The 6,746-nt window shown below is 36.8% G+C and overlaps 1 pseudogene; it reads right to left on the bottom strand.

Moving 5' to 3' along the window:
* Nucleotides 1-203: 203 nt before the first annotated feature.
* The window catches only part of LOC148938719 (52 kDa repressor of the inhibitor of the protein kinase-like), a 32,386-nt pseudogene continuing 25,843 nt past the window's right edge, over nucleotides 204-6,746 (bottom strand).

The raw sequence follows: 6,746 nt of genomic DNA, 5'->3' as shown, positions 1-6,746 counted from the left end.
CTGGATTAGGGCAATTTCTTCGAAAATGCCCAGGTTCTTGGCAATTATAACAAAGTCTGGATGGATTTTGCTGTCCAGGCCCCCTATCGGATTGTGAATGTCTATTTTCATTCCCTTCATAATTATTTTCCCTATTCTTTCGGAAGGGAGAGTGGTTCCCTCTTCCCCAGCCCCTTTGAAATGTCCGGCTCCTATATGAATGTTCATCTCCCATCTTCTTGCCCGGGGGGGACGGGACTTATTTTCAATCGATACGACAGCCAAAAAAACTCATTCGTTGGTTTTGTCGCAAATTCAATTTTTTCATACTTGGTCGCAATTTTAAAAGCATCCTCTAGGTTATTTATTTGATCCTCTTGTTCCATTAGTACTCTTTTAAAGGTTATGCGTGCACCTTCCCTAAAAGTGTGTAGTGCCAATGGTTGAATTGCCGGGTTTCTTAGTCCATCCCAATAGCCCATTGAATTCGCATAGGACTTAGCGGCTCTTTCAACTCGTTTTAAGAATTGATATACTGTTTCATCCGGAAATTGTTTACATCCCACGAGATCTTGTAAGATTTGCCCGGGGCTACGTTGAGGAGCAAAAGCCTCCAACAGATTTTTCCGTAATGTATCAAGTGTTAAATTCCCCTTATTTAAATCATCAAAAAAAATAGAAAATTCCCCTTTCATTAGCATTCCTGCTGTGGCAACCACTTGCTTTTCCGACCACGTTAAGGTATCTTGAATTCTTTTCAGTTGGCTAATAAATTCATTTATCTGTGAGACTTCTGTTAATGGTGTTATTAAGGAAGCTAAATCTGTTGTTGCTCTGATTGAAAGGTTATCACTTGACGGTGGATTATTTGTTGGACGCGGTTTAGAGGAAATTTGTAGATAATGGGCCATTGCCGCTGCTTCCCAGAGACTTATGTCAGAATAAAACTTACTGACTATTTCTTCGTCATAATCATCCCTACTTGGATCAAAGGTAGGGGGTATTTCTATGTTTCGTAATTCTTGCTGTGTAAGGAAGGCTTTCGCTTTTACTTAATCAAAATTATAATTTTCAGGATTTAATTCTGGGATATTCATGGTTAAAAAAAAACTAAAAATTGATACAAGAAAATAGCTAGCCTAAGCACTCCTAACTTTTTCCTATGCGCACAAAACTTTAGGGCTCACACTTACTCTTTGTTTTTCACTGGATGCAGATCCCTCCAAGGTTTCTTCTTCGATGGCTGGAGATTTCATGACAGGAGATGTGCGTAGATTGGTCAGCTTCGGTCACCTTCGGTTGATAAAACTGCGGTGGTTGAGAAACATTTAGAAGTTGAGACGACCCTGTGTAACAATATAACTGGCCAGTATTTTGTTTATTTCTGGCGTCTGTTTGGATGAAATGGCATCGGACTGGCTCTGCTGTGGATGGACTGGGCTCGAAAAATTACAGCACTTCTGACACCATGTTGTAAGCTTTTGCTTTAATGTTAAAGAGTTGGGCGAGTCCATTCAATGGTGCTTACAAACTAATATACCATTTTGCAGAGCTAGATATTCAAGTCCATAGATGTTTCATATAAACAGTCTTTATTTATATCAAAGCCATAGATACTTATCACGTACAATGCATACGTTCGACTCTCTCTCTCCAAAAGCTCAACACACCAATATATACGTATCTTTCTATGGGTTTATGAATATTTTCTAGGAATCTAATCACTTTTCACATTACTCTGGTTAAACACATATTCAAGGAAATCCTTTGGATTCCGTGACAAGCGGAAGTTGTAACAAAAATATTGACAGCTAGGTTAAACTATTAACATAATTTAAATCAGGAAGAGACTTTACATACCTTTGCCCACCCAAAAACTTGTTTACGCTACACTAGTGTCGTCTGTAGCAGCTCATTGCTGACAATTTTAGTAAAAGCCAAGCGCCAGCACTTATATTTATGACTGTTTAATGTATGTTTATTATTTATGATGTATTGTGTAAGGTTTTTAAATTCACCAAGTAACGTGTTTGTTAAATAGTTACTTTTCTTCAATACCGCTTCAATGGCATCTTTTTTAAGAACACCCCTTCTTGCCCCTACAATAAAAATTCAGTAGCTACGCTCTTATCTTTAGAGTAATATAAAGTACCTTAATAGTATTTTTAAAATACTAAATGGTACCTTTATGGTGCTAAAAGGCTTTTTTTTAGTTTTTACTGCCATTTTTAATTGATTTTGGAGACTCTTTGGGAGTCTCCCCAAAAATTCTTCAAACTGTAGATCTATTCCTGAAAGTTTAATTTTCCTAACCATTTTCCAAGATAGTGGAAAGTAGCTATACATAAACAGAGTAGTTATAGTAATAAATTAAGATCTGTAGATTTTAACTCACTGCAAATACATCTTCAGAATTGCCATTAAAACTAATTTGTTGATTTATTGCTATAAGTATTTTGGTTCAATGATGGGGTCATTCGGTATTACCCCATTTATAGTGAAACCTCCCGATCGAGTCTTCAACTGTATCAAATGCAATTGTTTTTCATTTCCCAAAACCACATTTTAATTGGTGCCGTGATGTTGCGACTTACACTGCAATATTTTTTAGTATATAGCATGAAGACATTTTAGATGATCATGTTTGTTATCTCTTTAAATACATCGATTAACTGTACTGTTTTTATTATAACCGTTTTTTAAATAAAAAATCCTTAGATTGTTGTTTGTTATTATATGACGGCTGGTCGTTCCTTTTTTTTCAATTTTTTTTTTTCAACCCCATAAGGGTAAAGAGATTTCTTAATACGTTGTTATAATCTTATAAGACTGAATTTAAAATATAACAATTTAATTTACTTGTAATTATAATTATATTGTTTTATTTTTAAGTTAAGCTATAATTTTAATGTCTGGTTCGAGGACGGTACATGTAAATTTAATCAATAGACTCGTTCCATGGCCCCATCTGTTGTTTGGACATGGGTGGGATAGACAAGAAGAAGAGTAAAATTGTGGGAAACGAGGAAAAGATATCCTGGTCTTTCCGGGATTTACATCCCGGAAAGACTCAAAGATGTACCACAGAATACGATCAAATGCTACTGGCCTTAACAGCCAAACTTATCACTATCAAAACACAACCATTCCAACAGTTAGACCCCAAAGCCACGCCAAAAATTGGCGGCGCGTCGCAAAAAAAAAACGGCGGCGCACCGCCGAGCTTGCATCAGCGCGCTGACGCCGCCGCTGAATCTACCGGCGGCGGCGTCACTAATACACCGCCGTTTTTTTCTCTTTTTTGGTTATCGATATCGACCACCGGGTTTAAACTCTCATACCGGCTAATCTGTTTCTTAAAAATAAATACTGTCATCTCTGGCTCGCCATGTATATCGGTTCATAGGAAGGAGAAGAAGAAATTTTTCTTGAAACAAAAATTCTACCTTCCACTTTAAAATTCTGTTCATTTTTCTTTCTGATTTTTCAGATGGAAAGAGGTAGGTAAAAGAGCATTAGGTAATTCAGGATGTTGTCATAGGCAGCGCAATCGAGATGTCTAAGTAAAGAACAATGTTGGCACAATGTTTTATTTTTTTTTTGTTTTTTTTTGTTTTCCATACCAGGGCAATTTGTATCGAAAGAGTTTTCGTAGAAATTTCAAAAAGAGCTAATTCGATTGGAACCTGGAATAACTAGTCCCCTCTTTAATAGTCGAAAGTAATTGGAAGGCAGCTAACACCCCTTCCACGCCCACCCTTTCCCCAAACACATCCAATCAAAATTTTAAGATAGCCATTTTGGTCAAAGTAACTGATTTCCAGAGAGAAAATATGTTTTTTGAGGAGGTTACTCCCCCACAACCCTTAGGGCAAGGGTTTTGTATTTATGCCCTGGAGGTATATAAGAACGATGTTGGCAAAATGTATTATTTATTATTTTTTCCTTTAGACCAGGGCATTTCATATCAAAGAAGTTGTCGTAGAAACTTCGAAAAGGGCTCATTCAATTAGAGATTGGGGTTGCTTGTGCCCTTTCTAATAGTCGAAAATGATTGGAAGGCAACTAACACCCCTTCCACGCCCACCTTTTTCCGAAACACATCCGATCAAAATTTTTAGATAGCCATTTTGTTTAACGTAGTTGAAAGTTCTGGAAATTAGGTCTTAGAGGATGACAACCACCCTCACAGCCCTTAGTGTGAGGGTTGTAATTTATGCCCTGGGGGCATATAAGGTGTTTATAGAAAGCGATTGTCGTAGAAACTCAAAAAGGGATCATTAGTTTGGAAATCGAAAAGCCTAGTGCCCTTTTTAATAATCGAAAGTGATTGGAAGGCTTGACATTTTTATAGTAGAGATCGATGTAGATATCATATATCGATTATAGTAGATATCATTTTTTTGTTGTTGTTAGTGTTTAGACCAGGGCACTTCGTATCGAAGGAGTTGTCGTAGGAACTTCGAAAAGGGCTCATTCGATTGAAAATAGAAAGGGCTGATGTCCTTTGTAATATTCGAAAGTAATTGGAGCTTTCCTCCAACTAATCCCCCTCCCACGCCCACCCTCCCATTTGCCTTTATGTTTAAAAAGTAAATGTTGCCTTAAGATTAAATCAAAATGCACTGTGTTTATGCTGATTCCCAATAAGGCATCTCAGCAGTATCCCAAGAACGACTGATGGTATTATGTTCAAACTTTCAGGGCTTCTTCTGCTCTTAAAATTTGACCAAATCAAAATAGCGTAAGTGTATCCAAGCTATCAAAGAAAGTAAACAAATTTGTTTGCAAATGTTATCAAGTTTTCCATTTCAGGTCAACTAGAGAAGGTATGAAACTAAATTAAACACTATTATTTGTGTCCAGATTTTTATAAGGGTCTATGTTGTTAAATTTTGCTGAAAATTGTTTTCCAGCATACAAATAGCAGGCCAAACTATAAATTCTTAAAAAAACGAAAAGATTTCAAATATGATTTTCTTTTTCCCTGAAAAGACTATGTCAATATAAAACGAACAGAAATTAATTAAAAAAACTGTTTCCAAAAAATAAGTTTTTTCAAAGAAAAGTAAAGAACTCAATTAAACCAAAAATGAGCAAAATTAAAGTCAAATAATCTACAAAGCGTGAAACTACCACAAATCAGCATCGATAAATAAATGAAACCCAAAACGATCAGAAATTACTATAAATAACCGAGTCAAACTCAAAACGAGCAGAAATTAACATAGGTTTGGCTCAAAACCCCTATGCCTTCCCAAGGCCAGAACATAATTTGTGCTTAACTGACAAAAATACAAATGAATATGCATTGCCAGTTTAATATGCATATACTGATATTTAGTAATCAAAATGTTAATATTATTTGATTTATTAAAGTTATAAAAGTAGAAACATTTATATTTTTTCAGTAAAGTGAAAACTATGTTCTGGCCTTGGAAAGGTTTAGGGGTTTTGAGCCCAACTTATGTTAATTTTTGCTCGTTTTGAGTTTGACTCAGTTATTTATTGTTATTTTTGTTCGTTTTGGGTTTCATTTATTTATCGATGCTGATTTTCGGTAGTTTCCCACTTGGTAGATTATCTAGAGCTAGTATAGAAATATATCTATAGAAATGAATTTCATTTTTTTGCACAGTTAGCAGGGCACATTGAATTTGAATTAGCCTTAAACTTTGACTTGAAACGTTATGTATTGACCACTTCTTTCAGAAAAGAATTTCGGAGGGTTATTCCGTGTTGATAAGAAAAGAGGGCAAAGGTGCAGTTTAGTTCCTCCTGTAGTGTAGTGCGCAGGAGCCCTATGGTGAAGGTGCAGGTTTGTTCTCCCTTATAAAACAACTTATTTCAGCAGATACAAAGAAGAAGCCCATTTGCAGCATTCTGTGGGACCCCAAGGTCCAGTACTAGTATCAGATCCCGCGAGTGGCAGTTTACGCTCGTCAAGTTCTGGCTGTACCAGCCACATGTGCCCCAGCTAAACGGCTTTTTAGCACGACAGGACTGATAGTGACTGCAAAAAGATCAATGGCTCCAGGCAGAGTGAACAAACTGAATTTTGTTACATCAATTGTAACTGAAGTGATGTAACCGCTGATTTAAAATTGTTGGTGTTGTTAAGCCATGGTATCTGATTTGTATACAGTGTTTTTTCGATGTTGTTATTTGTTTGTTTTTTTTTTCACTTCCTTTTCGTATGTATTTGACGAACAAGAGATGTTTGAACTTCAAACTTTGAAAGTTATACACACATTAGCCCAAATCATTAACAAGAAGGAAATGACTAAACACGGGATTTTATAGGAACAATGCGATGTTAAAAATAAACACAACATAGGTTTGCCTGGGTCTAGTGGCTAAAAATGAGAATTCTACTTGGTCTGATCGACGGTGAACATAAACACTTTCCGCACGGCCCAAAAAATTCTTGTTTTGTCATATTTTTCTTGTATGTTTTTAGTCAACCATTTAAAAATCCTTACTAAAATCGAGGTTGAACGTGCTTGGTGAAGTGGAATTTTTATTGTTATTTTTAATTAGAAAAATCGGCGCGCCGTGGTGCCCCGCCAGTCTAAAATTGGCGGCACGCCGCCAAAAAAAGGTCAGCGTGGCTCGCGGCGCACCGCCGCCGATACTGAATCACACATTCACCGCCGTCATTTCGGCGTGGCGCGGCTTCGGGGACTACCAACAGTAATGAGCCCTCTTTGCCGCCTATGTCAAACCTATGATGAGACCATCAACCATGTTCTTTTTCGTTGCCCTGT

This window comes from Artemia sp. Qi Xiang Cuo, unplaced genomic scaffold (genome assembly GCF_049724085.1).
Source record: "Artemia sp. Qi Xiang Cuo unplaced genomic scaffold, ASM4972408v1 HiC_scaffold_3008, whole genome shotgun sequence".
Classification (NCBI taxonomy): domain Eukaryota; kingdom Metazoa; phylum Arthropoda; class Branchiopoda; order Anostraca; family Artemiidae; genus Artemia; species Artemia sp. Qi Xiang Cuo.
This window is presented reverse-complemented; position numbering and strand designations above follow the sequence as displayed.